The sequence below is a fragment of the Drosophila miranda genome (genome assembly GCF_003369915.1).
Source record: "Drosophila miranda strain MSH22 chromosome Y unlocalized genomic scaffold, D.miranda_PacBio2.1 Contig_Y2_pilon, whole genome shotgun sequence".
In the NCBI taxonomy this organism is placed as follows: Eukaryota; Metazoa; Arthropoda; class Insecta; order Diptera; family Drosophilidae; genus Drosophila; species Drosophila miranda.
Genome location: NW_022881614.1, coordinates 31,180,931 through 31,189,982, shown reverse-complemented (window position 1 = coordinate 31,189,982; position 9,052 = coordinate 31,180,931).

The window sequence follows — 9,052 nt, the reverse complement described above, 5'->3', positions numbered from 1 at the left end:
CTCTCTTCGCTGTTCTCTTTGCGGCTATTCTGTGTGAGCTGGCCGTTTGGCGGGATTTCGGCTATGCAAAAATTAACTAGCTTATTTACTAACATAGAAGATGATTTTTACTGATACAAATCTCGCTACATTGCGATGTCTTATATTTTCAGCTTGTCTTTTTAATCAATTAACTCTCGTTACTATGTGAGGCTCCCAGTATGGGTCCTCACACCCTCTCCTTGCTTCGGGGGGCCCGTGAGCGAATGGTTACTTTGCTCGTCTTGCTGATGTGGACCTGGAAGAAGGTGTTGTCCCCCTCTGCCAAGAATCGGACATCTTTACGCCGCGGGTTGACGAGTTGTGCCAGGAGCCGGGCCTTCAGGGTGTCTGGCAGCCGGCCGTCGGGCGTACGTACTCTCCAATCCGCCTCTCCAGTCACACAACGAACAGCTGGGGTGGGGGTCGACGTTTCTGGTATGCCGCCTTCGGGATGTAGGATGGCATCCAGATCGCTGTCGTCTGGTAGCTCTGTGTCTTCGGTGGCGATGTCTTCGGGACGCAGAATGGCGTCAACGTCGCCGACGGCCGGTGGTCCTGCATCTTCGGGGGCGATGTCTTCGGGACGCGAGATGGCGTCAAAGTCGCTGACGGCCGGTAGTCCTGCATCTTCGGGGCGATGTCTAACCCGTCTATCCGTTCGAGAAGGTTGGGCATATCAAGGGCCTCGAAGAGTGCCGGAAGCGGTGGCTCTTCCCAGCGGAGCACCTCTTTTTCGAACTCCGTCGGCTCGAATTGCTGGTGGTATCCGCGTGCGGTGGCACCTGGCAGCCCGTCAGGAATAGTGATGGCCTCTGCCCCCTCGTCGGGGCTCGGACCCGGAGCGGTGAAGTCGGCTGCTTCTCCTACGGTGGCGTGTCCAGGGCCCTGCGCGTGCTCTTCGACGACCTGGTCGGGTTTGACTTGGCTGGTGCCCTGAGCGTGGGTGAACGTGGCTTTGACGACGTTGCCAGGGCTTGGGTCCCGGGCGTTGGCGGTCCATGCGTGGCCAGCTTACGACGTCGCCGCATAGATTTTCCCAGCTGAGGACCTCTGGGTGGACTTGGCATTCTCGCGGAGTGGGGCGAAGAATCAGTTCCTCGATGATCTCCCAATCTACTGGGGGCTCGGACTTGGCTTTTGTCGTGGTTCTCCGTCGGTGGGGGTCTCTAGCATTCGATGGGCTGTGAATAGGAATAGACTTGTTGACTACAGGCAAGAAATACTTTGATACCCTACGAGTGCGGCGGAGTGGTTATAGACTTAATGTGAATCTCCAAAATGTCGGCCTTGGTTGGTCCCTTCGGGATAATCACGGTTGCGGTTTGCCCTTGAAGGAACAGCCACGCCCGCTTCTTCGTAGGATATCCTGACCACCCTGAAGCGGATGTGTCCAGGAGGAGCAGCCACGCACGCCTCGTTCGGTGCGTCGTTCCTTGCAAGATATCCGGGTTCCTGAAGCGGATGTGTCCAGGAGGAGCAGCCACGCACGCCTCGTTCGGTGCGTCGTTCCTCGCAAGATATCCGGGTTCCTGAAGCGGATGTGTCCAGGAGGAGCAGCCACGCACGCCTCGTTCGGTGCGTCGTTTCTCGCAAGATATCCGGGTTCCTGATTGGTTTCGTCTCTGTGTATCCGGGGGGTCAGCATCGTTGTGGCGATTTGAGTAGATCCGCGTTGTAATCAAGATTGTTGTATATTGGTTCGGTCCGGGTCGCCTGCACTGTCCGTCCTGCTCTGGTCGGTCTTTTCGTCATCCTTGTCGATGGTCGGGTAGAATGCCTTCAGGTCTTTCAAACTGGCTGACCGCTGCTTACGTCCGTTTAGAATCTGTAATCGGACGAGATTCGGAGAGAGAAACTTGGTCACCCGGTATGGTCCCTCGAATTTCGAGGCCAACTTGGAGGCGAAGCCTTCGGATGCTTTGGACAGAGTGTGGCGACGTAGCATCACTTGGGATCCGATAGCCGGCTTCCATTCCCTACGGCGGAGGTTGTAATGTCGTTTTTGCTCCTCTGATGCTTTGTCGGCTTTGTCGCAGTTTGTTTTTACGATTTCGAACACCTCTCTCATCTGTCGGGCTCTGGTCTCCGGGTCGGTGATGCTGGTTCCCGTTCCTGGCGTAACCTCATCATACAAGGCGCCTGGCAGTCTTGGCTCGCGACCTTGGATCAAAAACGCGGGGCTGAATCGCGTTGAATCGGACACGCTAGAGTTAATCGCGAGCGTGATTTCTGGCAAGAGTTCATCCCAAGTGTTCTGTTTTTCGTCGATGTATTGCGCCAGCATCGTTTTAATTGTTCTGTTCGCGCGTTCCGTTGGATTTTGTTGGGGAGTGTACGGGGCAGTGTGCTGAAGTTCCATCCCTAGTCTTTTGCAGAACCCTTTGAACGATCGGCTGGTAAACTGTGCCCCATTGTCGCAAACGAAGGTACGAGGGGTACCAAAGCGGCTGAGGATTCGGAAGGATTCGGAACGATCTTTCCAGGTGGGGCGTAGTTGCCTTGCGTAGAGGCACCAGTTCGACCCACTTACTAAATGCGTCGAAGAAGACAAGGAGGACGGTGTTTTCATGTTTGGAGCGAAGCAACGGCCCAACAAAGTCTGCGCATAGCACGCTGAAGGGTTCGTCAACTTGTCTGGTGAACATTTTCCCCGCCGGTTTGAACTGGCTCACCTCTTATTTTTGGCACACGGCGGAACAGGCCTGGCCAGTAGTACTTTTGGGCGACTCGTGTGCTTGTTTTTCGGATTCCCAGATGTCCGGCCGTCGGGTGGTCATGGCATTCTTTTAGTACGCGTCGTCTATGGTCTGCAGCAACGCAGAGTTTCCATGGGGTGGAGTCTTCCTCTTCGGGCACGGTGTGCAGTCGCCGATACAGTTGTCCACTCTCGCTTCGATAGTTTTCGTATTTGCCCGGCTGCTGCCTGATTCTCGCCAACATTTTCCTGATGCACTTGCACTGTGACTCTTCTTCCAGAGCTTGATGTAGTAACTCCAATGGTTGGCGGGAAAGTGCATCTGCTACCACGTTTTGCTTCCCTCGGCGATAGTGGATATCGAATTGATACTGCTGCAGCTCTAAAGCCCAACGTGCTATCCGTCCAGTGGGGCTGTCGATCGAGTTGATCCATTTCAGGGCGAGATGGTCCGTGATCACGTCGAATCGGTATCCTTCCAAGTAACAGCGCAGCTTACGGATTGCCCACACTATTGCCAAGCATTCCTTCTCAGTAACGGAGTAGTTCTCCTCGGCTTTGGACAAGCGTCGACTCGCGTAAGCTATTACTCGTTCCTCGTCCCTTATCTTTTGCGTAAGAACGGCTCCTAATCCTTGTTCGCTAGCGTCGGTTTGCAATGAGAATTTTTCATGAAAATCAGGGCAGGCCAGAACCGGCACTTCAGTTAACCTGATCTTCAACTTCTCGAAGGCTTTTTCCTGTTCTTCCGACCATTCCCATTGCCAATCTTTCCTTAACAACGCAGTCATGGGTTCTACTATTTCGGAAAAGTTGGGTACAAATCGCCGGTACCAGGAGGCCATACCGATGCACCGGCGAAGTTCCTTGACACCTGCAGGGGGTTTCAGGTTGCGCACTGCGGCGATCTTGTCAGGATCCGTGTGTATGCCGTTCCCGCTGATGACGTGCCCTAAATATTTCAGTCTGCGTTTGAAGAAGCTGCATTTGTCCTGGCTGAGTCGAAGATTAGCCTTGCGCAGCCGCTGTAGAACTGTCCCGAGATGCCGCATGTGGGCCTCCACTGTGTGCCCGATAACGATAATATCGTCAAGATAGGCGCATGCGTGTGGTTCCATGTCAGGGCCAATCACGCTATCCAGTGCTCGCTGGAAGGTCGCGCCGGCGGAGTGAAGGCCAAAAGGCATCACTTTCCAGTGAAACAATCCGCGGCCCGGCACGGTGAACGCCGTGCACTCGCGGCTGGCTGGGGCAAGCGGAATTTACCAGTAGCCGCTCTTCAGATCCAGGGTCGATATGTACCTGGCATCTCTCAGCTTTTCCAATATATGTTGAATCCTGGGGAGGGGGTACGCGTCGGGGATTGATCGCGCGTTCAACTGTCGGAAGTCTATGCACTCTTGTGGACTCTTCGAAGGTTTAATTTTCCCTTCCTTAAGCAGCTCGTCGACCTGTTTATTAATGACGGCTTGCATAGCGGGGTTTTTTGGATAATAACGTTGTTTTATAGGCTTGTTATCGCGCATCACGATGGTGTGTTCTGCAATGGGGGACACTCCGCTGAGGCCGTCGAATTGTTTCAGTTCTTGTTGCAACCATTCGGCGATCCAGGGTTCCAGGGGTTCGTCGTCTTTGGGCCCGGATACAGGGGTCAAAACGTCGGACAATTGGGATCCCTCTGGGGTCGAGGCCGGGGAGCGCCGATGTCCATCCTGGTTGGTATCCTGCCGGGGTCGAAACCTCGTCCGAATTCCTAGAATCCCTTGAAGGGACAGCCACGAACGTCTCGTTTGGTACGTCGTCCCTCGCAAGTTTTTCCCACCTCACCATCATGGATCCCAGGGGATCGGCCACGCACTCCTCGTCGTTCCTCGTCGGGTCCCGATGCTGGGTGATCGGGTCTCGGCTGAGATTCGTAGGTTGATCCAGGCTGGATGTGGATCCTATGTCTTGAGTCCTGGTATCATGGCTGTGTTTAAATTTCAGGCGCAAGGGGACTCCTCCACACTGCAGGGTCGCGTCTATTCCGCATAGAAAATCCATGCCGAGGAGGACGTCATCCAGCACGTCTTTCATTACCAGCACCGGCATCTTTACTTGTTGATCTCCTAATCGTATGTCTGCCATCAGCGCCTGAGTCAATTCCCGGAGGGACCCATCCGCCAATCTGATCGTCGTTCGTACCATCGCTATACTCTGTCCGTCCAGCTCCAGAGCTTTGCGTTCGCTAACGAAGCTCCGTGTGGCGCCTGTGTCCAGAGTAGCGAGCAGGTCCTCTCCTTCCATGGTTACTTGCGCGCGAATTCGTCCTCTTTCCAGCCGCAGGGTTCCCTTTACTGCCTCGGGGTGGGAGTGGCGGTCTTCGCCCGGTCCCCTGCCGAGTGAAGCGCCTGTCCGTTTTCCGACGAATTCCTGCGACAGCATTCGATGGTGCGTAGCCCGCGACGGCCACAGTCCCAGCAGTATAAGACTTGGGGCCATTCACACTCCCTGGAGAAGTGTCCGGACCCGCCGCAGTTCCTACAAGCATGGTGCACGTCGATTATGGTGTCGGCGTCTTGGATGATGGTTCCATTCCTGGCATCCGGCTGCTGCGAGTCCGTCGACCAATCCCTCACCTGGGTTCTATCGAGCCGGAGATCCTGTGTCCTCGCAGCCGCGTGATTCCTTGGTCCTCGTTGGCCGGCCGTTGGCCCTGAAGTTTCCCGGGGATGGGTGTCTCGTGCTTGGTTCGCGTAGCCCGTGAGTTCCGACGGGCCCTTGTTACGCGTCACCTCGAAGTTCACAACCAGTTGCGTTAGTTCGGTGAGAGAATCAAAATCTTTTCGCCTCGTAAACAACTGGTATTCCGGGAGCATGTTATCGTATATCCTTTCCAATTCCTGAGCCTCGGTGTATCCCGCGCGCGTTTTAAACGCTTCTTTTGGTCGTTGAAAATGGGTTCGGATCTCGTCCTCTAGCCGTTGAAAGTACCGAGGAGGCAAAAAAAAACTCTGAAAACTCTTTGCGGAAGGTCTCCCATGGTTCTCCACTGAGGCGGCTCGTTCGAAACCAACTCTCGGCCCGAGCGGTCAACAACACGAGGATTCCTTGTGATAAGTGTCGTAGATCTATCCTATAAGTGGCTGCCCTCTCTTGCACGTGCTCAAGGAAACTTAACGGATCGCCGGACCCATCAAACACGATTCCCCAGCGGACCATTTTCTCGGTGATCGCAGCGTTAAAATGCTCCTCGTTCCAGGTGGGCCCCTTCGTTGATGGGTCCTTGCTACCGTGCAGGTTTCTCTGCGCGGCACCGACGTCGATGCCGTGGAGCAGGCTCTCTACCGGCACAGCGGATCCCGACGCCACGATACTACGGCTACTGGTGGGTACCACATCATACGCAGCCGGGGGATGGGGTTGTAGGCTAAGAGGCGCGAGTGTAGAAGGGCGGGGAGAAAGTGGTTTAACCTCTGGAGTCACGGCGACTCCGTACTGGGCCTCCAGTCCCTCCAACCGAGAGCGCACCGTACTTGGTAAATCGGCCGAGTTTGCGAAGGTCGCGAGTCGACGTCTCAACTCTTCGACAGTTCCAGCACTGTCTAACCCAATCTCCGCGGTAATCGTCTCCAACTCGTTTTTGCGACTAACCGAAATCCACTTGACTCCCATGCTGAGTTGGTCCGGGTCACTGCTGCTGCACGTGGTCCACGATCGAATGTCTGGGGCGTCGCCCGAAGAATCGAAAAACGTAGCTAATGATGCGGCGAAAGACGGGGCTCTGAATCCTTAAACGGCGAGGACGCGTGCGAGACTATTCGGTGGTGAATTACCGGTGGGCCGTCCTGGTCGGGGACCTGGAGACGGGGCTGGCAACCCAATTAACACGCGCTTGTTCAGGGGTACTTTAGTCGTTGGTTTCTGCAGGATCGTTACGATGAGAATCCGTTGGTTCGTGTTCAGCTACGGAGGGAGCGCGAGTTGGACAGAAGACGCGGGATCGCTGTCTTTCGCACGTTGTATGCTGACCGCTGTATTGCCCGTTGTGTTCCGATCGAAGGCAGGGGATCACTCTGTTTCACACGTTGTATATTGGCCGAAGGCTGAGGACTACTGTCTTTTCGCGCGTTGTATACTGATCGAAGGCTGAGGACTACTGGGTTTCACACGTTGTATGTTGACCGAAGGCTAAGGACTACTGGTTTTTCGCGCGTTGTATACTGATCGAAGGCTGAGGACTACTGCTACTACTACTACCACGCGAGAGAGCCGCGGGCGAATGGTTAGGTAAATAGTCGAAGATCGGGGGGTGCGGGTAGTATGAGGAATGGATAATTGCATGTATTATACTCGTGGGTCGTTCGGCACATCCCCGCCGCCGACGCCCAGAACTGTTCTCCGGTCTTCACCCCCTCTCTCCCCACTGAAATGTAACGGAGGGCTGGCTGCCCTTGGCTCTTTCCCCACTGTACCGGGCGCTATGATCCCGCATGGTTTTGCCCGAGTATAACGGGGACCACGGAATTTTCGTTCTGCTTTGCGTGCTGCTTCGTCGCTGGTGCTTCACTTGGATTTTTATACCCGATACTCAAAATGAGTATTGGGGTATATTAGATTTGTGGTAAAAGTGGATGTGTGTAACGTCCAGAAGGAATCGTTTCCGACCCCATAAAGTATATATATTCTTGATCAGCATCAATAGCCGAGTCGATTGAGCCCTGTCTGTCTGTCCGTCTGTCCGTCCGTCCGTCCGTCCGTCCGTCCCCTTCAGCGCCTAGTGCTCAAAGACTATAAGAGCTAGAGCAACGATGTTTTGGATCCAGACTTCTGTGATATGTCACTGCTACAAAAATATTTCAAAACTTCGCCCCGCCCACTTCCGCCCCCACAAAGGACGAAAATCTGTGGCATCCACATTTTTAAAGATACGATAAAACCAAAAACGCAGAATCGGTGAGGATGACCATATCTTCTACAGTACAAAATCTGAACCAGATCGTATAATGATTATAGCCAGAATCAAGAAAACAATTTCATCCTTTCTCGCTCTGTCTCTCTCTAACACACAGGTTTCATGGTCGGTTTTGTCAATTGCAAAATATGAGTTCAAGGATCTCAGAACCTATAAGAGCCAGAGCAACCAAATTTGGTATCCACACTCCTGTGATATCGGACCTTGACCGTTTCGTGTCCAAATTTCGCCACACCCCCTTCCGCCCACGCAAAGGACGAAAATCTGGGGCATACACAAATCTCATACGCATACCGCTTCTTACACTTCAGGGTAAAACCCTGTTGCCAGAGTCAGGGCGGGAGCGTAGGGACCAAGCATGGCTAGAAAATAGGAAGGAGGGCGCACCCGCCGAAACGCGTACCACTTCTCACTCCAGCAGGGTAAAACCCTGTTGCCAGAGTCAGAGCGGGAGCGTAGGGACCGAAAACAGCCAGGAAAACGGAAGGGGAAGGGGGAGAGATGACTGCAGCCGGTGGTCCGACCGGGGAAAGCAAATGGAAGCAGTAGAATTCTTAGTCATATGATCGAAGTTTTATTGGCATGGTTTCCCTCGCACTCCCTGCTACTTCTACTACTACCTGGGCCATCGGCCAGCTCACCCGCGGATCCGGCGTCTGTGCTCCTGCAGCTCGTCCATTCTTCTCCACTTCTTGGGCGCCCGGCCGTTCAACACTTTTTCTTGCTTTTCTAGTCACTCCGCGGCGTTCCGTCTTGCTCGCTTCCGAAAATCGACTCCCGCTCTCGCCACGGTCGCTCGACGCTCTCACCACGCCTGGCGCTCGTTTTCGGGCCAACGGGACTTTCTCGAAAGAGATCTGCTCTGTTGCCGGCTGAGCGTGGCTCTCTCTGTTCGCTGTTCTCTTTGCGGCTATTCTGTGTGAGCTGGCCGTTTGTCGGGATTTCGGCTATGCAAAAATTAACTAGCTTATTTACTAACATAGAAGATGATTTTTACTGATACAAATCTCGCTACATTGCGATGTCTTATATTTTCAGGTTGTCTTTTTAATCAATTAACTCTCGTTACTATGTGAGGCTCCCAGTATGGGTCCTCACAATATAAATAAATATTTAAACGACAACATTTATACGGGCAAGTATTTAGTGGTTTGATACTATACTACGTACAACAAAGGCAACCAATGAACCACGAGGCACACACTTAAACACACACAAGACATAGGAAGGAAAAGAAGGAACTACTACTCTATTGCGAAATCCCTTTCAGACAATTACAAATTGCATTTATGTCAGTCATTTTATTTTTTCGACTTTTTTGAGTATGTTCAATATTTTGAATTTTTTGAAAACAGCAGCCCGCACAGACATTCTTCTGTTTC